This window comes from Castor canadensis, chromosome 5, assembly GCF_047511655.1.
Source record: "Castor canadensis chromosome 5, mCasCan1.hap1v2, whole genome shotgun sequence".
Classification (NCBI taxonomy): domain Eukaryota; kingdom Metazoa; phylum Chordata; class Mammalia; order Rodentia; family Castoridae; genus Castor; species Castor canadensis.
Window position 1 is genome coordinate 77,790,527 of NC_133390.1, and position 27,464 is coordinate 77,817,990.

General features: G+C 36.6%; 1 protein-coding gene across 2 annotated transcripts in view; it reads left to right on the plus strand.

The window, feature by feature from the left end:
• Positions 1-27,464, plus strand: part of Fgf12 (fibroblast growth factor 12) — a 556,448-nt gene that overhangs the window by 67,843 nt on the left and 461,141 nt on the right. The gene's annotated exons all lie outside the window — the stretch shown is intronic.

Here is a 27,464-nt window from a genome sequence, read left to right on the forward strand (position 1 = left end):
TCTCTGGGGGGCAAAATCACCCCTGCTGAGAACAACTGTACTAGAGAAACATGTGTAAATATGGATTATAAAGTTGTACACAGTATTCATGAGTTAGTGTTTTTAAATTCTTTTCTTTTGTGTAGAGGTTTTGGCGGTTTGTATCTGTTCTTCTGAGATACAAAAGATTTAGAGCATCTTTTTTTCTGTGGAGTGTACATGCTCAAAGGAGAGTAAATAAGAGAATGAGGCTCCCCAAGTAATCTTCACTGCTTATTTTATGGATGGTTTTAAATTAACCAACTTACATTTATTGAGTACAGACCCTTTAAAAATATTCTGTAGCAGATATCACAAGGGGGTAAAATTCATTTTTTTTCTGAACTACCTGGATAAGGAGATTTCTTTTCTGATGTACAACTTTTCTTTTCTGGTCCCATGCCTCTGGGGACAGTTACGCTTCCTTCTCCATTCCCACAGTTTTTTCATTTTGACCAACTCCATTGATTTTTTTGCTCTTAAATCCTCATGTCTTTATTCACCCTCCACCCTCCACCCCCATCTCCATTGCATCATTATGCAGAGTTCCAAATAACATCATAATCTTTCTGGCATGACTCAGACTCCTGATAAAGTTCCATTTCTGTCTGCCTCATTTAGGCATCTTCTTTTATTACACAATAGTTTGGAACATTGGTACACATATTACCCAACTTGTTTTTCATTTTAAATTTTAGTTACAATAAAAAGGTTTTTCTGTCTCTTTATCTTATCTATGGTTTTTTGTGAGGGGATTCATTAATATGATTAAACTAGTCCACTAGTAATAGAAATCTGAAATAATGGTGATGAAGTTAATTTTTCTCAACATAGAAATCAAGTGACTGGAATACTAGTGCTCTAACTTCATAAGTTTCTCAGTTTCCCTCTGTCCTTCTGCTCTGCTATTTCTACTGTGTAGTTTTCATCTTCAAGGTCAATTCCTTGTCAAAAGTTTCTGTCCCTGTATTGCAGCTCCAACTATCACATGGGTTTTAGGTAGAGAGTTGTAAAGCAAGAGAAAGGCAAAAGGAGGGCTTTCAGTAGAATACTTTCCTTTTTTGTTGACACTGTTAAAATTGTTTTAAATTTTACCAGCTATCTGCAAGGGTGGTTTGGATATGTAGCTGGACACATCATTGCTGTCAACAATACAGAGATTGTATTAATAAGGAAGAAGTGAGAATAGATTTTGATCAAGCAACAGACATCTACACACAGAGAATTTCAAGAGGAATTCATGCCATTGATGTTATATGCACTGTCCATGAAATAGTTCAATAAAATGTCTCATATTCTGTACAGCAAAGGTTTTTTATTATATTAATACTGAATTATAACTCCTAACATTTATTCCTTGTACTTAGGTACACAGTTGGAAGGATTCATTATCATTGCTTCAAAGAATGAGGTAGAAAATTGTAATATTCCTCTGAAAAGTAAAAAAAGTAGTCAACCTAGTTGACTTATTTTTTTCTCCATTAATCTGTCAGAAATGGCTGATTAGCTATATATTTTTTTCTGGTACTGTGGCTTGAACACAGGGCTTCACACTTGCTAAGCAAGTGTTCTAACATTTGAGTCATGCTTCCAGCCTAGCTATGGGTTTTTTTTTTACACAACTAATGCTTATCAGGAAAGCATCTTAAAGACACTCTTTCTTTTGTATATTTGAAGACCTGCAAACAGTTTTGACATGCAAGGGAAGGAGTGATATGTAGGGCAAATTGTGAGGCAGTATGATGTGAACTTGTTCAAGAAGCCTATTTTCTTCTCCACCCTGGGCCATTTCCTGACTCTGTCACTTTTCCTCAGTCACGCTAGGGCTCCCTTTCCCATCTATAAAATGGGATTAATAACTCTTAACTTGGTTATCATTTGTCTTTTATCAAAAATACATTGAATGCTGACCTATAGCAAGATACTATAGTAGAATAGAGTTATTCTGAGTCCTAAATAAAATATCATATAGAAAAGCACTCATAAATTTAAAATGCTATTGTGTTGTTGGTGTTGGCTTTATTATTCTTATTATTTAGATACAGACCATATTTTAGCTGTTCTTGACAACAAATAAACTCTATTTTCCCAAGAATTCTAGTAGCAATCAAATATCTCATAAAGGGTTATGCTCTGCTGTGTGATATGTCAATATCACAATATGTGCCATATGTGATATGTATATTACCTATTAGCACTAGAGAGGACTTAAGAAACACAGCCAGAAAACCTACATTTAACCCCTGGTCCTCTTATACTTGCCTTGAAAAATTCCTCAAAACAAGTCTAAAATTCCTTATCCTTTATGTAATGACAAAACTCTGAGATTCTTCCCATATTTGTTATGCAAAATTAAGTATTCGTACAAAGTCTGGGTGGCATCATCACTTTGTGAAGTCCAAAAAGAAGAATAGATAATGAAATCAAGTTTTCTTTATTTATTTTGGTTTAATGAAAATTTGGTTCATTGTCTTTCTAATTAATTAGAAATGATTTGCACCAAGTTTTTTGTGTTAAACAGAAAGCTAATTAGAATATTTTTAATAATAATGATCTGTATTATGTTCCCTGAAGGCCTCAGAACTCAGTAAGAGAGAAATAATGCTTTGCTTCTGTTATAGTCTAGGGGAAGAGCATATCTGGTTGAGGGAAGACAGTGCATCTGAGCCCATCTTTGACAGATTTTGATGAGGGTATAAAATGAGTTGTGAACTTTCCAGGAAAACATCACTAAGGTAGAAACTAGAGAAACCCCTATGGGTGACTGGGGGAAAAATGAGATTTTTTTTTGGTATTTAAAGAAAAACTAAACTCCTTAAAAACAATAGCTGTGAGTTACTACCTAGACATATTGATAACATAGAGAGCTTGTGATTTTTTTAAATCAAACTGATTGCAATCAATTTTAAGCCAAACCAAAGATTGCAGAGAAATGTGTATGCCCATCTTCTCTTCTTTAATTGCCCTACATGAGTGTGGCACAGGTGCTCCACAAACAGCATTTCACAATTCCTATTTGTCAACCATTTGAGAATGGTTTACCGTAAATTCTAAACCACAAAAGAAGCTTAATCCAGGGACAAGTGGGGCATAGGTGGCATCTACTAGTTGTTTTGTTTTGTTTTTCTTTTTAGATGGAGTCTTGTTACATAGATTGTAACTGACTGACTTTGAATTTGAGATCCTCCTGCCTCAGTGCTGGGATTACAGTTATGTACCACCACACCCAGCATTTCCTAAATAGTCCCTTTTACCATTTGTCAATAAACTAACCCTTATTTTTGACCTTCTACCCCACAGAAGAGTTATCCTGTAGATTTCAAGAGTGGGTTAGGTAATTCAAGGTCATAACTGATGTCTTTTAAGAAAGGGTGAAATCCAAATTGGCAGAAGTATTATCTTTTTTTGTTTTATTTTTATTTATTTACATAACTGGTATACATAAAATGTATGTATTTATGGTGAACAACATAGTTTTTGAATATATGTATAAATTGTAGTGACAAAAATCAAACTAATTAATATATGTAATGCTTCACTAAATGCATCTAAACCCTTAGTACTCATAGAGAATGAACTGTAGTTAGAGAGCACTGACCTGCTCAGGTTCACACAGCTGGTTGACACCCAGTTCACCCCACATAAAAGTCCCACCCTGAAGGCTGGAACGATGAAGCTGAAAAATTCAATATTATGCTTGCTTTCCAGTCCTGGGACTGAGATTTCTGGCAGTCAACTGACCTTAAGTAATTGGATGTTTTATGTGTTTGGGGATTTTTTTCCTGAATTTGTGCTTTCAGCTTCCTAGCAGATGTCTGTATCTATGAGTGCAAAGGACAGAGATGTACAGATTTCATCTGACAACCATAATTTTAGGTGTCTAGGTCATTAACCTCTTCCTAGAAACTTGAGACATTAAGATAAAAATATGTTTAACTTCTTTATTGTTTAGGATCAAATGTTGGTCAATGACATTTGTTATTTGCTCTTTATTTCCATGTTATTACTATTTTCTAAATAAAAAATGATGATAGAACACAATATTTAAAGTCACAATTATCCTATGGACATATTAATATGCAACATTTTATTGTAGATTCTAAAAAATCATTACTCTTTAAATGATGTTTCATTCTTTGGTCATGAGTATTTTATCTTCATTCAGAAACTTTCATGGAACACTTCTGTGACCCAAGAAATGTGTTAATTTGCTAATGATACAAAGCTGAACAAAACACAGGTGCTGTTTGGTAGAAACTCAAAGGCTGATATGGAAAGCATATTTAAAAACAAATTATGACAGCAAAGTGTAATAAAGGGAACAATGACTTAAATAATAGGTATAAGGTTGGCATATGCACAAGGGAGTGGGTAGTTGTTTGGGTGGCTCAGGAAGGCTGATACAGATGGGAGCTCTCTTTCACAATGAGTGGGAGTTCATCAGAAGAGGAAAGTAGGAGAAAGGATAGCAGTTCTGGCAGCGGAAATAGCAGGTGCAAAGACAGGGAGCGATGAAACAGCATAGCATATTCAAGTGGACATAAGCCAGCTGATAACTCTGGGATGAGAATTTATTTCAGTTGGTGGTAGAAATTGAGAATGAAGAAAGAAACAGGCAAATTTCTGAAAGGTATTAGAAAGACCATTAAAGTGTGTGAATATTATAGGCCAAAAGGAGTTTTGAAAGTGTGTAATTTTGGAAATGAGTGAAATGGTCAGATTTATATTTAAGAAGATATTTTGCTTGTTGCTTCCTCCCTGATTCTTTTTGGTTTTTCTTCTTTGTAGTTTGTAGTAGAATAAAGCGTGTGAGAGAGGGAACAGGTTTGCATGTTGTCAACTTAGCAAATAAAATGCATTTCCTTCAAAACCAACATTTTCCCCTGAAAACTGCTAGCTAAAAATAAAAGTAAAAGCAGTGGAAAATATCACAAAATAACCTTAACCAGATAATGGTATTATCTTATATGGAAAGAATTCATAAGTGAAAACCTTAAAAATGAGATTTCAATATAATTTTACTAACACAAAATACCAATCAAAGTTATAATAAGATGGAGAAAACCGGATGGTCAGGTTATTTATAAAATAAGAAGTCAGACTGTTAAGCAGCAGAACTTTTACAGGGAAATTAACCAATAATGGGATCTACTACTCTGTGGAAGGGTCAGTTCCTCCCTGCACACTGAGTAGACATTGTTACCTGAGTCACCACCCTATTACAGCTACGTAGTTATATGGTTTCGGCTTTCAGGATCAATCCCTTGATGACAGATGGGGGACAGATGAGATCACTTGCTGGGTCACAGAAATGAATTTTTCACTGTCTGGGACACAGTTTAATCAAATGGGGCCACTAGTAAGTATATTGATGTGAGAGCTGAGGTAACTGTGATTGAACAGAGACTCAAAAGCTTTGGCATGCTAATTATATTGGTTTTTAACTAGATATAGTGACTCCTGAGGGTTTCAACTCCTCTTTCTCCATGCTCAGCTTCTATTCTACCCCTCTAAAGATAATAATGACTTAAAATAATTCTAGGAGTGCATCCATTGATCCAGTTAAGAATCCATTTTAGAGGTTAATCTGCTCCAAGTTTGATGAAATCTCTAAACTGCTTTCTATCTCCATACTGTTAATTTTATTCATACTTGATTGTTGCTCAAGTAAAAGCCTCATCTTAAAGACAAATATTCTACTTTCTACAAGGATTATTTTTTCTCTCTACTGCTTCCTTCTGATGCCATTTCTCATTCATGATATTCCTTCTAAACTTTGGAGTATAGTACATAATCACGAATAAAATTATTTTTGTCAAAGAACCTATATTTAGAAAATTCTTATCTACTTGAAGAAGAAGGGGAATTGACAAAAGTTGACAATTTGATAGGTTTAAGATTTTTTCTTGAAAAAAAGGAAACATGCCCATTGATGTGAGAAATTAAAATTACAAATGATTAAAAATAATGCCATAGGGTTGGGGATGTAGTTCAGGGATAGAGCATCTGCCTAGCATGTGCAAAGTCCTAGGTTTGATCCCCGGAACCAGAAAAAAGCAAAACAAAACCTAAATATTTTTGTCCTCTAAGAACCTGGATAGTTGAAACTTGATCACAGAATAGAGTAGACACTTGTATAATGTATCTGTACATTTCTTAGTGCCTTACTTTTCTTTATAAAATGAACAGAAGCATTGACAAAATCAACCAAAACAATGAAATCAAATACTTTTTTAAAAACACAATATTTTTGAAGCCATTAATCAGTGTCCATATGCTAGAACATTTTTCTTATATACCAGTATTTACTCTGTCCCATATTTGTATATTTTTATAATGTGATAATAAAATAACATTAGTAATAGTATACTTTGTCATATCAAAAATGTCCTGGACTTGATATCAGAAGGTTTGAAGTGCTATAAAACTAAATATGCCGCCTACTAGAGGTATGAGTCTGCACAAAGTGGCCTTACCCTGCTAGCCTCATTTTGCCTTTCTGTGAAATGGGATTGTCTTTCTGCACTACTCATTGCACACAGCATATGGAAGGATCAAATTTGTGTTTTGAGAACTATAAAATACCAAACTACTGAGGGAAAATTGAAAAATTGACATCTACTTGTTTCTCAATAATTCCTGAATACTTGCCTTTAGAAGGATTCAGCACCCTGATAAGCCACTGGGTTTCTTAAATCAGATATATATTAAAATTTTAATTTTGCTGCCTTGACATATTGGATAAATGTAAATCCCTTTCCATTCTCTTGACTGAAACAAACTAGTAGGTTGGTACTTGAAGGATAAATTGGGTGCAAAACCCATCTGCTTAGGCCATGTGAGCTAGAATTGAATGCCTCATTAAGGCTCCAATGTTTTTGAGTGAGGTTAGCCTGGCCCAAAAGACCAAAAATCGTATGTTCTCCCTCATATGTGGACATTAGATCAAGGGCAAACACAACAATGGGATTGGACTTTGAGCACATGATAAAAGCGAGAGCACGCAAGGGAGGGGTGAGGATAGGTAAGACACCTAAAAAATTAGCTAGCATTTGTTGCCCTTAACGCAGACAAACTAAAGCAGATACCTTAAAAGCAACTGAGGCCAATAGGAAAAGGGGACCAGGAACTAGAGAAAAGGTTAGATAAAAAAGAATTAACCTAGAAAGTAACACACATGCACAGGAAATCAATGTGAGTCAATGCCCTGTATAGCTATCCTTATCTCAACCAGCAAAAACCCTTGTTCCTTCCTATTATTGCTTATACTCTCTCTACAACAAAATTAGAAATAAGGGCAAAATAGTTTCTGCTGGGTATTGGGGGGGTGGGGGGGAGACGAAGGGGGCGGAGTGCGTGGTAAGGGAGAGGGTGGGGGCAGGGGGGAGAAATGACCCAAGCCTTGTATGCACATATGAATAATAAAAGAAAAAAAAAGATTAACCCACACACAAAAAAAAGGCTCCAATGTGTGATAGCTCTGCCTTGTCTTTGTTCAATCAGTTATATCCTTCAGCAAGAGGGATGAGACCATCAGGCAGTACCTTTACAGGGTAGTAAGTGGCAATATTTATAGGGTACATGGATTCTATCATCTTTATGTATTTATGTAATGTAGTACTGAAAGCTTTTCTTTAGCAACTTTCCAGGTAAAAAATTAATCTTTATGGAACTGGATTTTCAAAGTCATTAAGTACAGACATATCTCATGCAACTATGCCTCATCAGAGATAATGTCAGCTTTAAAAAATTAAAAATATATAAGCAAGCTATCTAGATGTATGTATGTATCTGTCAGTGTGTCATGTATTGAGACTAGTAGGATGGAAGGAGGTGTTCCACATATTAAATGATAGGTTTGTTAATATATAAATAACACATGAAAGAAAGTGTATAATTCAGTGGGTTTTGGTATGTTTGTAGTCTTGCCTATGTTGCTGTTATCAAATTCTAGAACATTTTCAGTACTGCAGAAGAAAACCCTATATCCATTCATCAGTCATTCACTTATTTTTCCCTCCTCCCAGCCACTGGAAACCATTAATCTACTTTATCTAATGATTTGCCTATTAAGAAAATTTCATATTAATAGAATCATATAGTATGTGGTTATTTGAATCTGGTTTCTTTTACTAAACATGTTTTCAAGGTTCCTCCATGTTGTAGTCTGTATTAGTATTTTACCCCCTTTTATGTCTGACTAGTATTCCATTTTTTGGATTATATCATATTTTGTTTAGTCAGTCCTTGAGATCTTTAGTCTCACCAAAGTGCCTCAAGGATCCCTCCTCCAAATTCCCAGAAGTGAATGCTTCTGGTGGAGAAATTAGTCATCAATCATGACTCTTTTTATTGAGAGGAAGAGACTCATACATAGATATCATACTTTGCTGGAAATGATCAGAATCTAGATTTCTTTTGTAGGATTTTCTTTTCCTGATTCCCTTATTGCATGTTGAATTCTGCATTCCACACTCTGGTGATTGATTGATCAATATTTGGCTTCAAGCTACAGGCTTTCTCTGCAAAAATAGCTCTACTTGAACTCTCCTTTTCCTGTTTCTCATGCTGGGCTTATGCATTATATTTCAACTACACTGATTGGCTTTATGATCTTGAAAATTCTTTCTGCTACTCTAACCAGGATGTCTGCTTCTGGAGCCTACACTTCCTTCCTTCTCATATGCCTTACATCAGCAAAGGAGGCCCCGCCAGAGGTCAAAAAAGCACTGTCCTTTTTGAGGGAAAATGAAACTGAGTGGAATAAAAACCAGCACTGCATAGACTTTTGTTCTCATCAGGTCTTCTCACCTCTGTTCAGAGCCTACTCTGAGGCCTTGACCACAGAAGGCACTCAGTACATATTTAATGAATGAATGAATGAATGAATGAACAAAAAAAGTGCTTTGTATAGTGCTTTACAAAAAAAAATTCTTTCTACTTCCAAGATTTCATGTTTGCAGTTTCCACTTGTCAGGTGAGGGGCTCACTTAGCTAACTATAAGGTTTAGGTCTCAGGTTAAATGTTCCATATCTCAGACAGGCCCTGACCATCTAATCCAATCCAGATTACACCTCCCCCCCTTGTTACTTTTTTATAGTGCTTTATGCTTTTTCCCTTTGGCACTTAACATAATTTGCAACTGTGGGTTCATTTGTATGCTCTAAACTGTAGCCTATACCAGAATACTAGTTTCAAGAGAGCTGGACTTTTAAAAACCTGTTTTGTTTCTGTAATATCTGCAGCATCTAAAGCAGTTTCTAGTATACAATAAGCATTCAATAAATATTAGTGGGACAAACAATTGTCTTTACCACCTATGCTCTGATAACTCCCTACCTGGCATCTTTTCCCACACCTATCTGATACTCCATTCTGGTGTGGGCTGCTATCTTGACATCTCTATCTGGTTGTTCTGCACATAACACCAAAGTCAGCAGTTCTAAAACTGGGCTCATTATCTTACTTTCCAACTTTGCTTCTCCTGGCCCTGTTTAAAGCATGGAAACCCTTCTGTTACCTAAGCAGAAACCTGAGCACTACCTTAAATTCTTCTCTTCCTTTAACCCCTCATATATAATTGGTTATAAGATACAGTGGATTCAGTGTAATAAGCATTTATTCTTTAATACTTTTTGTGTTTCCACTGCCACTACCTTAGATCAAGTGCTTGTGTTCACTCAGTTGCACTGCTCTGATATCTTCCTAACTTGTCTGTATCTCTGGGTGTACTTTCTCATATCATACACTGTGAACTTTCTAAATCTCATATTTGACCACATCTGTTCTTTACTTCAAAGCCTTCAGGGATTATCCATTTCCTGCAGGAGAGGTCTCAACTCCATTGCTTGGCCTCCACCTACTCCTTTGACTTCAGTAGGAGCCATGTTCTTACTTACTACAATCATACCAGGCTTCCTTCTAGTCTCCAAAATATCCTATTTTTTCAATACCTTATGACTTTTCTCAGAAGTTTTTCTCTGTTCACAAAGCTCTCTTTCTCTTGCCTCTTTTTAAGATTCTGCCAAAGGCCATATATTCCTCAAAAATTTGATCTTTGCCATCAGAAGAGTTAGAGTTCCTTCTTCTACACCCAGTAATACCTGTATTTACCTTAATAATGGGTTGCACTCCATTGATGTGATCATTGTGCATCTCTCCTTGATGCTAGATATGAGCCTTTGATAGGTAGTGGCTGTGTTCTCTGGGGCCTAGACTTCTGACAATGACAGACTTAGGTTTAAAACTTCATCCCTACTTGCAGTCCTGGGGTTTATGTGAGCTTGTTAATGTTTTAATTGAGAAGATGTGTGTAAAGCACTAGCACATTACCCAACATATACTAAGTATTTACTTGATGGTAACTGTTTATCATTTTATTTTTAATAGCAATAGAAGTAGAAGTAGGGGTAGAACAGCAACTGACATTTGATAACCACATTTGTTAATGATTAAATAAAAACTTTATTTTGGTGAACTATAATGAAATCACAACAAAATAACATAGTAATAAAGTTATGAGCTAGGTCAAATATGAAAAGAAGAGAATGAGACATGGTGTTAATCTACAGTGGTTAGAGGGAGTAATGGGTGAATCAGGCTCTTCTCCATCTCAATTCTGCTAAAGGCCAGGTTTGACAATTTTAGAGAATTCATGCAAGACTCCATTATTGCTGAGGTTTGCCTTCAGTTATTTTTATTTTTTTTGATAGACCAATTTCTATTTTGTAAACGAACACACATGATTTTATAAGACAATAAAATTAACAAGGTGAAAAATTTTAGTACACATGGCAGAGAAAATAGAAATAGAATAATGATGATTCACAGATGATCATAAGAACAGTCACATCTCCATTTCTTGATAAATATTACTCAAAATCTCTGAAGTTATAGGATTCATTATTGCACATTAAAAAGAATATAACAGTAGTTAACTACCATAATAATACTTCAATAGTCAGAGCTGTAATAATTAATATTAATTACATAAAAATTCTATAACTACAAATGTGCTAACTCATGTGATGTAGAACCTTCCTGGCATACCATTAAAGGTTAAAAGGGTTTTATAGGTAATTCCTCAAAGAACTTTGTTATGAACTCCATAACTTCTTCAAAATGAGACATGGAGGATTGGCTAGTACAATTTAGTTCCCAGACCTGTCAAAGATATTTGTCCCTGTCAAAAACACAGCTGTGAGATATATTGCTTGGATTAGCTTATGGTTTACATAACTTATTCCTAAGGGGTCTTGACATGCCCCTTAAATTCAGTTGTCACAAAGTTCTACTAATAAAATGGAGAATCATTAAAATGTCACAAGGAGACTGTCAGTGTGGCTTAAGTGGCAGAGCACTTGTAAACATGAAGCCCTGAGTTTAACCGACAGTACCAAAAAAATAAGTAAATGAAACAAAATAAAATGGCACAAGTTAGGTGTGGTGTGGTGGTGTAGGCATGTAAACCCAGCTGTCAGATGCAATTCTTCTTGCAGGAGGATAACAAGTCCCAAGCCAGCTTAAACCTAACTCCTGCTCATAACTGTTAGTGAGGAAAGAAGAGCAGCCGAGGGGGAGGGCATGTGCCAGACATGGGTGTCACTGCTGAAGAGTCCAGAGAGGGCAGCTACATCCATCACACAGAAGATCTGTGCAGATGAGGAAATCACAGTTTCATGTCTGAAGTAGGGACCTGGAATTTCAAATACCTTGTCTCACAGTCATTGACAAATGCATCTCTGGGCTGGTCTCCTGGCTCCCCAGGACAAAAGGAGAAACTCTCTCCACACCAAGCAGAGTTACAAAGGATCTCCTGGAGGGCACAAGTTGCTCCCCAAATGGATAAAGATACCTGGCCATAGACCCAATACCCTTCCTCTTTTGTGTCCCCTGTTACTGGGCAGTGATAACATTGTGACATTGAAAATATCCTCATGTTATTCTGGAAAGGGCTGTCCTAGGTCCCCATGATGATGTGCAAAGATAAGAAAATTCATGATTCTGTGATTAAGTTGAGAAATTGTTTCAGAGCCTTATTCAAACATTTTGGTTATGATGAGATCTCTTAGTTTCATTGGGAAAGCATTGACCATTAGCCTGTTGAAATTTCCATTCCTTGGAAAAGAAAAGTCTTCATCCACCTCTTCCCAAGACCTCTTGATATTAAACTAGCTAATAGCTCCTGATGGCTGAAGAATAAAGTAGATCTAGGCCATAGGGCCAAGTTTCTTAGTTTCATTTGAGTATGAGGAATTGAGTCAAAAGCTGATAGGCAGATGGCTATCAAATTTGAGTTAGGCATTATCATTGTGTGCATGCTATTTATGGTGAATGATTTCCCAAAAATAGGCATTCACTGAATCCCTATTCACTGTATGTTACTGAATTGTTAAATACTAGGGTAGCTTATGGAGAACAGTAGAGGAAGCAAAACACAGAATGGGTAATATCACATACTGCATTCATAATTGTCACCTGGGGAATGAGGCAGTTTAAGCACATTTCTTTGCCCTCAGTTATTTAATGAAGTTATGGTTCCTTGTAAGATTGCACTGCATAATAATAACAGGAGAATAGCACTCAAATATATATTTATATTTTGGCAATGGACATCACCAACTAAAGATTGTTAGAAGAGGCAGTATCACCAAATGGAGATGGTAAAACTCAGGTTTCAGCATTGGCTCGGTCACTGCTTTGTTTAGACATCCCCATTTTATGTGTAAGGATAGAAGGTTGGCCTGGAAAGTTCCTTAGGTTCTTTTAAGCTTAAAAGTTCTGAGATTATTGATTTATTTTCTAAGTAGGGTTATCAATGACCCCAGAAGAGTAAAACTCCCAAGAAATCAAGACCCATTTGTTTTGTGAGGACTAATTTATTTACTACCATGTAGGAACTCAAATGTTTTTCATCTTCTATTGTTTCAAAAGATTCAGATACTCCAAAACCTTTTTAATATAATTATTTAAAAAATGCTCTCTGGCAACATAAAACTATAAATTATTCATAATCCTATTACCCATATAAAATATTAAAAACCAGAAGGATGAATGAATACACAGTTCCATTAGACATGGGTACCAGTAAAGTTGATTAGGAGCTCATTGGAGTGGGCAGTATATGAATACAAAAAGAGGAAAAGATATTCATTCCATTTAGAAAGAAAAATGAGGAAAAAAACCAGCATAACTGATTTGGGAATGGGATAAGGGATAGTGAGTATACTTTACATGAAAGAGAGCTGATGGTGTTAAGATTTAAAATGTAAATTAAGGCCAGATTACAGGCAAACTGTATCATAATCTTTACTTTCAACATTTCCTTTGGTGGTAGTTTCCTTACTTATGAAGATAATTGGGCTAGATAATCTTTGACAGTTTATCGATTCATAATGTCCTTTCATTTTATAATGTTCCATCATGCCAGTAACAATTAGTGATACATCTGCTAATGAGATAGGTGGCTATAGAATCCAGATCTATCTGTTCATCTATCTACCTATTATCTATCTATCTATCTATTTATCTATCCATCCACCTACCTATCTGAAGTGATTCTCAACTCTTTTCAGAAGACTTGAAGAGTAAAGAATTTCTCTGACAATTTTAACTCCAATTCTGAATTATTTTTAACTCATTATTGCCAACCTTCTATAGAAAACTCTTGTGCAATGTTACTGCTTCAAGAAATATTGACTGTGAAAACATTGCCAAGAAATTTGCTACTGGAAATTATAATGGACATCTAGTTTTACTGTAAACCATAGCATTCAGTAGGAAAAAGAGTAGAAGGAAAGGAAAAAAAAGTATGCTCTCCAGAAGGATTAGCCTGCCCACTCTATTGAGCTCTTCATCAGTTGCCATCAGTGCTGCCATGGTGACAGAGACAGGGGATATGCTCCATCATTTTCTTTGGGCTACAAGTAAATGGCACATCAAAGTAGACTTCATGGCAAGTGCTACACTGACCTCAGATTAATATTTAATTGGAAATTCTCTTTTCCTTTTGGACCAATGGAAACTCACAGATAAGAAGAGACAGCTGAACCAATGGAATCTCACAGACAGAAAGAGGCAGTTCTTACCAGTGAAGAGATGCTGACATTTGGTTATCTGTATTGATTCAAAGACTTTTAAATATTTTATGTTTTGACACAGTATATGTACATTGTACAATTTTAAACAAATGAATAGTCTCTCTTAAAAGTACTTCCTGGATATCCTTCAGAAATGACTCTACACAAGAAAGGATTGAAATTTGTTTTTTATAAAACTATCCCTTATTATGTTTTTGGCTTTTCTAATCTCAGCTATCATTGTGTTTGATCCTTAAGATGGAGTGCTGTTCTCCCAGGATCACCTGGATCTGGAGTCAGAGGAGGAATCTTTTGCTTAGAGCACAGTGCTTTTAGGAAAGTTCCTTGAATTCTCTGAGCCTCAGTTTCACCCTCTGTAAAGCAGAAATGGTAATTCTCTGGACAACTCATATGAATTTTGTGAGGTATTAATGAAGTAAGAGATGTGAAAATGTTTTAAACAATGAAGATCTATTTAAATATAGTTTGAGAAGGAGGTATTTGTTATTGAAAAGTCAAGGAAAATGCTTGAAGTTGCCAGGCACCAGTGGCTCATGCCTATAGTCCTAGTTACTCAGGAGGCAGAGTTCAGAAGGGTCAAAGTTCAAAGCCAGCCTGAGAAAACAGAGACCCTATCTCAAAATACTGAAAACAAAACAGGGATGGTGGAGTGGTTCAAGATGTAGGTCAGGCCCCAGTACTGCAAAAAAAAAGATAAAAAGAAAAAAGAAAGAACGAAAGAAAGAAAATGCTTGAAGTTTGATGGCTTTTTTTTTCACAGTACTGGAATTTGAACTCAGAGCTTTGCACTTGCTCTACCACTTGAGCCATGCCTCCAGCCCTTTTTGCTCTGGTTATTTTGGAGACAAAGTCTCCCTTTTTGCCCAAGCCAGCCTGGACCACGATCCTTCTAGTTTATGCTTCCTACTGTTGGTGAGATGACAGGTGTGCGTTATTGAGCCTAGATTTTTTTCTTGAGAAAAAACTTTTTTTTTCTTTTGCCTAGGCTGGTCTTCAGCTATAATTCTCCCAATGTCAGCCTCTCTCAAGTAGCTGAGACTATAGACATGAGCCACTAGCTCATGTCTATCTTTGATATCTTTGATGAAACAGTTTTTTAAGCTCATGGATATATATACAAAACACTAAGAAGGACTGGGGTATGGCTCAAGTACTAGAGTATCTTCCTAGAAAGCAGGAAGCCCTATATCACCAAAAGGGGGAGCATGTAAATTAAATTGTGAATAAAAGATACTCTCTTTGCAGATATACATATATTACACATTTCTGATCTGAAATATGTCACTTAGGGCATGAGTTGGCCAAACTTTTCTGTAAGGTATTGGATAGTGAATGGTTTGGGCTTTGGACTATAATGGTATTTGCTGACCCTATGCACTGTTATGCAGCAGGAAGGCTGAAGGCCACCACAGACAGGAAGAAAATAAATGTGCACAGATATGTCCAATAAAACTTTTTTTATAGGAACTAAGATTTGAATGTCATACAATTTTCTTTTATCCCAAATACTATTCAAACTTTCTACTATTTTTAAATGTAAAAAGCATTTTGAACTCTCAAGCCATAAAAAAGAAGCTACAGGCCAGATTTTGCCCTTGGATACCAGCTGCTAACTTAGAACAAATTTGTATAGGGAAAAATGATGTTTTACCAATCACAATTTATTTGTCCTGTGCAGGGCCAACCTGACTGTGTTGAAGGTGTATGGGCCCTGTTATCCTCCAGGTCTCACTTTTCCACCTGAAAGGCGAGGGAGATGACATTTGATGGTCCTTAGGAGGTTTCCTTTGCTAACATTTTGTGGTTTAATGGTCCTGAATAGCCACTTTCTTTATTGGGGTTCATCTTTACTTATATGTGATACATAAAATTCATCCATGAAAGCCATTCTCCTGGAAGCTTTTGGCTTGTAGTATTTTATTTTATTTCATATTTTATATTTTTTTAGTTCTTTAATTTTTCAAAGTAATTTTTATTGTATATACTTAAGATATAAAAATGCTGTTATGGGATCCAATAAGTAGTAAAGTGGCTACTACAAAAAAAATGAACACATCCATCATCTCACATAGTTACTTCCTTTTTTCTTATTTTTATATTGAATAGGAAAATCTACTCATTCAACAAAAATCCCAAACACAGCACCATTTTATTAACTAACTCTTCATGTCAACTCTTCATTATAATTAGACTTGTTAGTCTACATATTTACTACTTTATAACCTCTGACCTATATTCCTCTACATCTTACACTCCACCTCCACTTGGTAATCACTCTTCTTCTCTGTTTCTGTATATTTGACTTTAAAAAAAAGATTCTACATATAAATTGTATCATACAGTGGTTCTTTCTTTGGCTTATTTTGCTTAGCTTAATGTCCTCCATTTTCATCCAGTTTGTGGTAAATGGCAGAATCTCATTTTTAAAGGCTAAATAACATCCCATTATGTATGTGTATATGTATTCTATTATATACAAATACACATACATATGCACACATATGTATATTTTCATGTTACCACAATTTCTTTATCCACTTATCCATCAGGAGATACTTAGGTTGTTCCCCTGATGTGCCTATTGCAAGGAATACAGCAATTTTATATGGGAATGCAGATTTCCTTAGAACGTTCATTTCATTTTATTTGGATATATGTCCAGAAGAGTGGTTGCTTAGTGAAATGGTTGTTCTGTTTTTAATTTCTTTTGCAACTCCTTACTGTTTTCCATAATGACTTCACCATTCTATATTCCCACTAACCATGTATAGGGTTTCCTTCTTCCCACACCCTTGCCAACATTTATTATTGGCTAGCTTTCTGATAATTATTAATGGGTGTGAGGTGATATCTTACTGAGGTTTTGATTTGCATTTCCCTGATGATTAATGATTTTTGAGCACTTTCTCATATATCTGTTGGCTATTTATATGTCCATTTGTGTTCTTTGTCAATTTTTATTTATATTTTTTAATATTGTTGTACTGGGGGTACACTACGACATTTACAAAAATTCTTACAATATCTCATAGTTGCCCATTTTTAAATTGGATTGGTTTTTGAATAGTAATCCCTTATCTGATGTATGGTTTCAAATATTTTTTCCTCAATCTATAGGTTGCCATTTAATTTTGTCAATTGGTCCCTTTGCTGTGCAGAAGCTTTAAATGCATTGATGACCAGAGTTTGGTGTCTGTGTTCTGATGAGTTAGGTTTTCCTCGGTGTGTTGAATGGATATTAATTTTTCAGTGCTTCCTGGGTATCATTTGCAATATAGCCATGTTGTCACTGCACTGCCCAGTGAATCTGAAAACATTTTGTTTCAGTGAGATTTTTCTTGTCTAATACTCCCACGAACGTGGGCTGTAACACATACTAAATGAGGGTATCTATAAAACAGGGACTAATACCTACTTTGTGGGCATGTGGTGAAACTTAATTATTTAATGCTTCAAAAGAACTTTCAAATCTGTGAATAAAATGTATTATTCAATTGCTAAGAGCAATTATTGTTTATTTTTTCCTCTAGTATTTCACAGTAGGAACTTGGTTATTAGGACACAATGGCAGTAATTTTGAAAGAAGCTAGCATTCAAGTCTGTTTGCAGAGCACATGCAGTGACAGGTCACATTTTAATGAAATCTTCTTCTCCTTCCTCCCACCCCCAAAATCATTAGCTACGCAGATAGTGCTTCCTTCTATTAAATGTTGCTTACAATGTATTAGCATTTAATATTAGTATTTAATAATGCCACAGGTATAAAAAGAATAAAATGATTTTTTCCAGCTCAGATCAAGTGATTTAGTAATATTGACAATTTTAGTTATGCTAAGACTATATCTAATGGGAGGGAAAACAATTAGCTGTATTCAATAACTTACTGATGGTTAGAGTTAACCTTTGTATTGTTCAGCATTTTAGTTTGTATACAAGCCTTGGAGACTAACCCTAAGTCCCTCTTCCATAATATAAAAAATGAGCTCAGAACAGCCTATGATTTTCATTATGTCATTTAATGTCATGTCATTTAGTGCTTACTTGAAAAAATGTGAAAGCCAGCCAGCATATTATAATAGAAAGAACACTGGAGTCTCTAGAAAGCCACCTCTCCAGAGACTTAGCTCTTGGCCTTCTTAGCAAACTTCTTCTCTTTCTGAACCTCAGGCTCCTAATCAAATCGTATTGCATCACTGATTTTCAAATTGTGCTCTTTGGAATTTAAGGCTTAGGACAGATGCATTAGGGTTTCTACCACCAGTTAGGTATTTCCCAATAGACACTGTCAATGTTTATGCTCAAGGACCCCATTTGTTATTTCTTCCTTCTATATATTTTAAAGTTTCTTTCATCTAAAGATTTTCATTACTTTGGAAAAAAATTGTACTGTGTTCCAAAAAATTGTTTTCAGCTCCAGCATTCTATGTTCTTGCATTTCAAATAAAGCTAAATGCCCCCCCATACACAACATACACACACATACACACACACACACACACACACACATACACACATACACACACATATACACACATACACACACACATACACACATACACACACAGAGCTACTAGAAATGATATTTGAAGCTTCTAGTCATTGACTCTGGGATGAATTTAAGTCTAGAGGCTTATGAATTATAGAAGCTCTGCTAAATAAATTAAATATTCAATAAATAAATAAACAGCATTTGGAAGGCACACACTCTGAAACTGCTCCTGGAATGCTTGTAAATTATTGCCATCTCAGTATCTTACTCCCTGGTAAGTATTAGGTGGAGCCTCATTTTTACTGCTGGGGTCTCTGGAATCACTTAGCCATGTACGTGTGGCTCAACTGGGAAAGAGCTATTACATGCCTGCTTAAGCGCCTAGTGTCCTGGGGAGTGACTTAAGGCACAGAGCAGAATGGAATTGAACAATTTGTGCCATATTAGCACTTTCCATTTCACAAGGTAGAGGCTTTGAAATGCTTATTCCAATGTCTTTTTCTTTCCTCTATGGAACTCTCATAGTTTTGACCCACAGAAATAACTTCAGAAGTAAACGTTAAAAGCTAGGCTTGCATCTTTCAGTTGCTACGCAGAATAAAATGGGGGAGGGGTGCGAGAGAGAGGCATACATGCTAATTGTTAGCATAGCCATTCTATCTATCACTTAGTACACAAAACATTTTTTACAAAGAATGAGAGCTCATAAATATATGTTGGATTGTGCTGATGAGGTAACACTCAATCTTGGATTCTTTTTTTGTGAAAAACAACACACCCTTAAATACTTTGTGTTATACATGAAGCTGCCTATCTGAAAACCAGGCTTTCCAGGGCGTGGTAGTCATTGTCTGTGGTTTGGAAGGATAAATTCACCGATAGTGAGAGAGGGTCATGACTATATCTGCTGCTGTTGGATTTTGAGTTTTGACACAATACAGAAAATCCATGGCCTGACATCTTCCTCCACGCAATGTGATCTGCACATTCTTAAGGTCTTAGAGAGGCTGAGGATGAAATGGAGCCCTTGCTACCTAGGAGTCCAGCCTAGTCCCTGTTCTACCAATGACTAGTTTGTGAACTGGGCAAGTGCTGTCCCTTGTATGCATCACAGTGTCCTCATATGTAATATATTTAAAGATATGTTTCCAGTCTCTTTAATCTATAGCATCCTTATTGTTGGACAAATTTAAGCAGTTGGATTTAGTCTATATTTATTTAGTACCCCTGCACAATAATTGTTATGAATGCTTACCTAAGCTAAAACATTTTCTTTCATTAATTTTTTTTCTTTTTGAGACAGGATCTTCCTCTGTATCACAGGCTAGCCTCGTACTCTAGATCTTCCTGCCTGCACCTCCTGAGGGCTTGGATTCTAGGAGTGTACCACCACACCTGGCTCATCAACTCTTAAAAGTTTTGCAGTGACTTCCTGAGGCTACTTTTAAAAAAAATTTGAGACAGGGTCTCATTATGTAGCAGGCTGGTCTCAAAGTTGTGATTCTCCTGCCTCAGCCTCTCAAGTGCTGGGATTATAGGTCTGTGCCACAAAGCCTGACTTAGGATACTATTATCTCCATTTAACAGAGGAGTGAAATGAGACTTAGAACAAGGAAATCTAAGGAAATCTGAAAGGCACAGTTAGCAAGTGGCAGAGGGGAAATTCAAATTCAAGCAATCTAATCCAGAACCCGCAATGCAATGTCAATTCCTCATTACCTCCAGATATCCAGGGAACCATGCTATGAACTTTCATGGGCCACATGAAGAATGTGACAAGAGTTTTTGTCCTTTGAGAGCTCATAGTTGTATTTATGCTGAAAAGAAATATGAGTGAAAGCATTTAGAGAAATGCCAGGCAGCCTGAACATCAGTGATTAAGGAGGAGTACACAGCATGGTGATTATGGGGGTCCTGAGAAGAGGGCAATAGGAACTTGGCACCACTAAAGTGTCGTTACAAAGAAAGCCAAAGCATTGTCAGCATTCAGCAAGATTTCCATTGTGTTACCCAAAGAAATAGGAGCAGGATAAAGACACCATAAAAAAGAAGAAAGGAAACATTTATCGGCTATGTTCTCAGTTATACATTATTTGGCTGAGCTGATAGCCTATGAGAATCAGGTGAATGGCAGTTTGCCAGGTAATTTTGTGCAACCCAATCTGTCAGTGGGTTCCTCCCCCTTCCCTAACTGTCACACTTTCTTCATTTCCTTTGCTCATCTCCTCTCTGTCTTTCCTAACATCCTGGCAACACTGAATATTTCTTAGTTTTCATTACTGCTTTTAATTTAGGAATATGCAAGCTTAGAATTTCAGAATAGACTTCTATGATAACACTTTTATTGCTCTGATGAGTGTCTCAGTCATCAGGGCAAAGTTCCCTGACGTCACCTTTGCTAAACATCGTGGCCATATCACCTCCTGGCAGAGAAGAACTCAACATGTAGAGTAACCAACAGTTATGACTCTTTCCCCATCTCCACACTAATTGACATTTCCACATGGACCCACACTCAGTTATAGACCAGCCACTATTGCATCCCTGACTCATGAAGGAGAGAAGTAAAGATGTGGCTTGTCATCTTGGAACAGATTGTTAAGGGTTGGCTTATGCTTATTTCAACATGATTAAGTGTTGATGATTAGTATTGATTTTTGAAATATTTGCAGTGCTTTCGAAGAAAGCTTTCTGCAATGATGGAAATGTTCCATATCTATGCTGTCTAACACAATAGCCACTGGTCACTTGTAGGCTGTAAACATCTGATACTTTTTGGGACATATATGCCATTTATCCTCCTGACCTCAGTCTTAGATATTCCTCACTGTAGTGTTCCAAGTAGTTACTATCAATTGGTTGAATTTGTCAAGAGAGAGAAGCCTATTTGCCATCTTTGAAGGTCAAAATGCATAGAATACCTTGACATAGACATTTTTATTAAACAGTATTCAAAAATGGGTTTAATGTCTAGGCTTCAACAAAAATACTTAGAAATTTTTACATACAGAAATAAATTTAAATGGCTTTCAGGACTACATCTGACAAAAGGCAAGAAACATTCAGATGGGCAAAATTACAAAGGTCTAGAAAAATATTGAAGAATTACTTTATTTTCTCTGATGACCCCATTTCAGACTAAGCACAAGTTTTAATTATCACCATTAAGTGAAAATGGAAAACTAATTACTGAGAAGCAGAGTCCTCTATCCTCACTTTGATATAGACATTTTCTATTAAGACTTGATCACTAGATGATCTTTAAGGCTTTGTCATGAGATTGTGTGACCCTGTCAATTAAAAGAGAATGAATTCTGCATTTTATCTATGCTTCTTTGTAGAAGTTCAGAAAAGAAACCATTTCTGTAGCACTAAGGGGTGCTAAAAGGATGACCCTCTACATTCAATAGACTCTCTTCCCACTACATGGAAGAGGAACTAGAAGAAAAAAAAAGTTCAACTAATATAAAATAACTGACTGATCCTTTTTTTCTGACTTAGTGCATTCACAGCCTCAGAACATTATAAAAATATGTTAAGGTCAAGCAATGTTAGGTGCTCTTATGCCTAGGGGACTCAGGGCCAAGCTAGTAAGGTACTTTCTGTACAAGTGTGAATATGGAACATTTGAACCTCTTGAAATCACCATAGGAGGGGGACTAAGGTAGAAAGGAGAACAATGGAAGGGATGAACCAATATAATATGAAAATGTCACAATGAAACTTTCTGTATAGCCATCATAAACAAAAATGTCTTTTTTAATAAATGAAAGACTAGAAGGTAAAACAAGTCTGGTCCAGGACTTGGCACAGTGGGAGGGGGTTGGACATAAGGAAAAGTGAAAGTAGGTGAATATGGTGGAAGTTTATGTATTCATGTATGCAAATGGAACAATGGGAAACAATAAAATTGTTCTAAGAAGGGAGAATAAAGGAGAAAGGTGGAGAGGATGAATCTAATTAAGATATATCATAAGCACTGTTGTAATTGTCACAGTGTACCCCTTGTACAACTACAATATGCTTATAAATAAAAGACTATCAAAAATAAAGTGGGATATGAAAATCAACAAAATTGAGGACTCCAAGATGGTGGCTAGAGGAAGGAAGCAGAAAGTGTGCCTCCTACAGTGAAATCTTGGAGAAACACTGGAGACACACCTTGCAGGCAAGGCCACCGAGAAGAGGCAAAATTTTGACCCCTCCACACCTCCAGCCTGTGCAGAGAATTTCCACTTCACATTAAATGGAAAAACCAGGAGTGTCCCCGGGCCACCAGTCACCTGCGCCCAGGCGGCTTGGGAAGACATGGACAAGGTGAGCTAAGTGGTACATGGTACTTCCACAGACAACCCTAGGGCAGATCAGCATAGCCCCCTGGACAGACCGACCCCCACCTGGGGAAAAAAGAGAAAGTGAGTAATAAGCAATAAGAACAATAAAGTCATGTAGCAAAGAGGGTGGGGCACCCTGAGTGCCAAAGGGTGGGAGGAGAATCCTTCTTGGAACTGTAAATAAACAAACCGGGCCTGGCTGGAGAGGCTCTGACAGGAGCGGGGACGTGCGCCCAGCAACCAGGAGTGGAAAAGCTTGTGAGAGTGGCAGAGGGAGGAAAACTCCACAGGAGGTGGGGAAGACCCACCTCCCACGTGAGCTGTAAACAAACACACTGGCTAGCAGGAGCAGCAGCACACACCCAGCAATCAGAAGCGGGAAAGCTTGTAAAAGCAACAGTGGGAGGAAAACTCCACAGGAGAGGGGGGAAGACCCACTTCCCACATGAACTGTAAATAAACATGCAGGCCTGAGAAAGCGGGTACAGTGTCACTTCCCCCAATGTGCTTGGAAAGGGGAAAGCTTGTAGCAGTGGCATCATGCACAGAACTCTGAGTGAACAAAGCCTGAGGGGCTGGGTGAGTGCTAAGCTCACTCCAGAGATCTGCATAAATAATGCCGCCAGCAACAACAGCAGGCTGACAGCAGTGGGCAGGCAAGCCACAGCCGCAGATAGCCATTCACAGACCTGTCTCCAGACTCTTTTTTTTCTCTCTCCCTACCTTTGATGAGAAAACAACTGAACTACACCTGCATGCTGAAAAACTTACTGAAGCTGTATTGCATTTGAACTTGGGACACTTGGGTTTTTTTTTTTTTGTGCAGTTTTGTTCTACTTTATGTCTCTCCTTTGATGAGACAACTACAGAACAACATCTGAGGCACCATCTCCAGGACTGGAGGCTGAGGGATGAACACCAAAAATATTAAGACTGAAATTTCATTGCATTTGAACTTGGAGGTTTTTATTTTTTATTTTGTTTTATTTTATATATATATATATATATATATATATATATATATATATATATATATATATATATATATTCATTTACTTATTTTTTAATTTTTGTTCTTATCTTTACTCTTTTTATTTTTTATTTTCAATCCTCTCTCTGTCTCTCTAATGCCTTTTCAGCTTACAGTTGATTAGTACACTGTCTCTCCCTGTTTATATCTTTGAAACTTTTTTTGTTTCTTTGTTTTGTTTTTTTTCTACTTGATTATTTGTTTTTCTCTTTTCCTTTAACTTCTTTGCTTTCCATCCCCTCTCACCCTTCCATTCTAAATATCACTAGTGCTATTATTACAAGCCAGAAAATACTTAATTGCACACAGTACAGGGACAATAACAACACCAAGGGCAATGATGGGAAGACAGAAAAATCAGGGAAACCAATTTCCCCACAGCAAAAAATTAGTACAGGAACCAGAGGGAAATGAAGAAAACAGATATCAGATCCAGACTCCAACAAAATGAAGATAAACTATGTCAAAGAACCCAATGAAGCCCACAAGAATAATTTAAAAGAGGACATACTACAGGTACTCAATGAGAATTTTGTGGAGATAATACTGGATATGGTCAACCAAAATGTACAGGAGACACTCAAGAAATTCCAAGACAACAAAAATAGAGAACTTGAAAAAGCACAAGAAGAAATAAAGGAAACCATAGAAGCACTGTATAAACACCAAAGTGAAACTGAGAACACGATTAATAAACAGATAAATGAACTCAAGACAAAAATAGACAACATTAAAGAGGAAACGACCCAGGATATGGAAAACCTCAGAAAAAGAACGAAAAAGAACTGCAAAACAAAATGGAAGGCTAATCAAGCAGAATAGAACAAACAGAAGAAAGAATCTCGGAACTCGAAGATGAAATGCTAATTAAAGGAAAAACTGAAGAACTATTAATTAAATGACTCAAGACCTGTGAAAAGAAAATGCAAGAACTCACTGACTCCATCAAAAGAAAACTTGAGAATCATGGGCATCAAAGAAGAAGAGGTGCAAGCAAAGGGAATGCATAATATACTCAACAAAATAATAACAGAAAATTTCCCAAATCTAGAGAAAGATACTCCCATACAGAGCAAGAGGCCTCCAGGACACCAAACGGACCAGATCAAAATAGAACCACCCTACAACATATCATCATTAAAACAAGTTCAGAAACTAGGGAAAGAATATTGAAGGCTGTAAGAGAGAAAAAACAAATAACATACAAAGGTAAACCCATCAAAATCACAGCGGACTTCTCAACAGAAACTTTAAAAGCAAGAAGAGCATGGGGTGAGAACTTCCGGGCACTGAATGAAAATTACTTCAACCTCAGGATACTCTACCCAGCAAAACTACCATTCAAAATTGATGGAGCAATAAAAGTCTTCCATGATAAGAAGAAACTAAAACAATATGTGACCACAAAGCCACCACTACAAAAGATTCTTCAAGGGATTCTGCACACAGAAAGTGAAACCCAACATAACCATGACAGGACAGGCAGCACCAAACTACAGGAAAAGAAAAAGCAAGAAAGTAGAGAGTAACCTCAACTTAGGAACACACAATCAAACCTTCAAACAACTAAGACAACTAAGTGACAGGAATCTCCACATACCTATCAGTACAAACACTTAATGTTAACAGACTTAATTCACCCATCAAAAGGCACTTCTTGACAAAATGGATTAAAAGGGAAGATGCAACAATTTGTTGCTTACAGGAGACCCATCTCACTGACAGAAATAAGCATAGGCTAAGGATGAAAGGCTGGAAGAAGATTTACCAAGCCAATGGCCCCCGAAAACAGGCAGGAGTAGCAATACTTATCTCTGACAAAGTAGACTTCAAACCTACATTGATCAAACGAAATAAAGGATATTCCATACTAATAAAAGGGTAAATAGATCAAAAGGAAATAATAATTATCAACCTGTATGCTGAGGCTGGCCTGGACCACAGTCTTCCTATTTTATCCTCCCACTGTAGCAGGGATAGCAAGCATGAGCCACCATGCTTTTTTCTTTTGAGATGAAATCTGACACCTTTATTGCTTGGGCTCTCCTGGAACATAGATCCTCCTGATCTCAGCCTCCTGCAAAGGTGGGATAACAGGTATGTGCTACCTCACCCAGCTGTTAGTTGAGATGGGGTCTAGTGAACTTTTTGTCCAGGCTGGCCTCAAACTGCTATCTTCCCGATCTCAGTCTCACAAGTAGCTAGGATTACAGATGTGAGCCACAAACACCCGGCCTGATTTCTACTTTTGAATTAGGTATGTGTGTGTCCCTGTCCCTAAGCATATACAGTAGACCTTGGTATCTGCAGGCATATGGTTCTATAGAGACCACCTGTGAGGAAAACCCATCCTCAGGATGCATAGAGCTCAGTACTGTATTTTTTCCCATGATGTCACTCAACTTTCACAAAGATATGCCACCTTTCTGCAAATCTAAAAGTTTCACTTTACAATTTAAATTAAGTACATTAACTTTTATCTTGCTTTTGGCACATCATCTGCTTTGTAGGAGGCAGAATTTCATGGGAATAAGGGCAGGAAAACATTCAACAGATCACATAAGGATTTAAGCACAACTAAGAACACAGGACTGACTGAGAGCTTCTCCAAATCCATTGAGCTGAGTAATGTGCATACAGGAATTTAAAATGTTTTGTGTTTGAAATTTATTTTGTATTTATTATTTTTGAGTATACGTGGGCAAAAACACATTTAATAAACCCACAACTAAGGTGTGCTTACTGTATGCATTTGTTATGAGTACATGTGTGTGCAGTTGTTCTAGTATCCGTGGAGTTCCAGGCCCTTGCAGATGCCAAAATCTTTTGGGACTCAAGTTTCTTTTTCAAAATGGCATAGTAATTGAACATTATCAGTCACATATTCTCCTATATATTTTATATCATCTTTAGGTGATCTAAATATATAAACAGTTGTCACACTGTATTGTTTTAGAAATAATGACAATAAAAAGTTCATACATGTGCAGCACAGATGGATTTTTTAAAGATTAAAAAATGTATATATGTATACATTTATAGAAAGAAGGAAATAAGGAAGGCAGGAATGAAGGCAGGAAGGAAGGAGCTACCTTCTCCGGATTAGATGGGCAGAAAGGTACTCCTTGAACTCACTCTGTACAAAAATCAATTCAAAATAGATCAAAGATCTTTATGCAAGACCTGAAACTTTGAATCTACTGCAGGAAAGCACCAGGAAAACACTTGAAGATACAGGCATAGGCAATGACTTTCTGCACAGGACTCCAACAGCTCAGAAAAGAAGAGCAAGCATTAACAAATGAGATTGCATCAAATTAAAAACTTCTGCATATCAAATGAAATAATTACCAGAATGAAGAGACAGCCACAGAATTAGAGAAAAACTTTGCTGGCCATTCATCAGATAAGGGATTAGGATCCAGAATATATAAAGAGCTGAAAAATTAAATACCAAATGAAGAAATAATGTGGTTAATAAATGGGCAAGTGA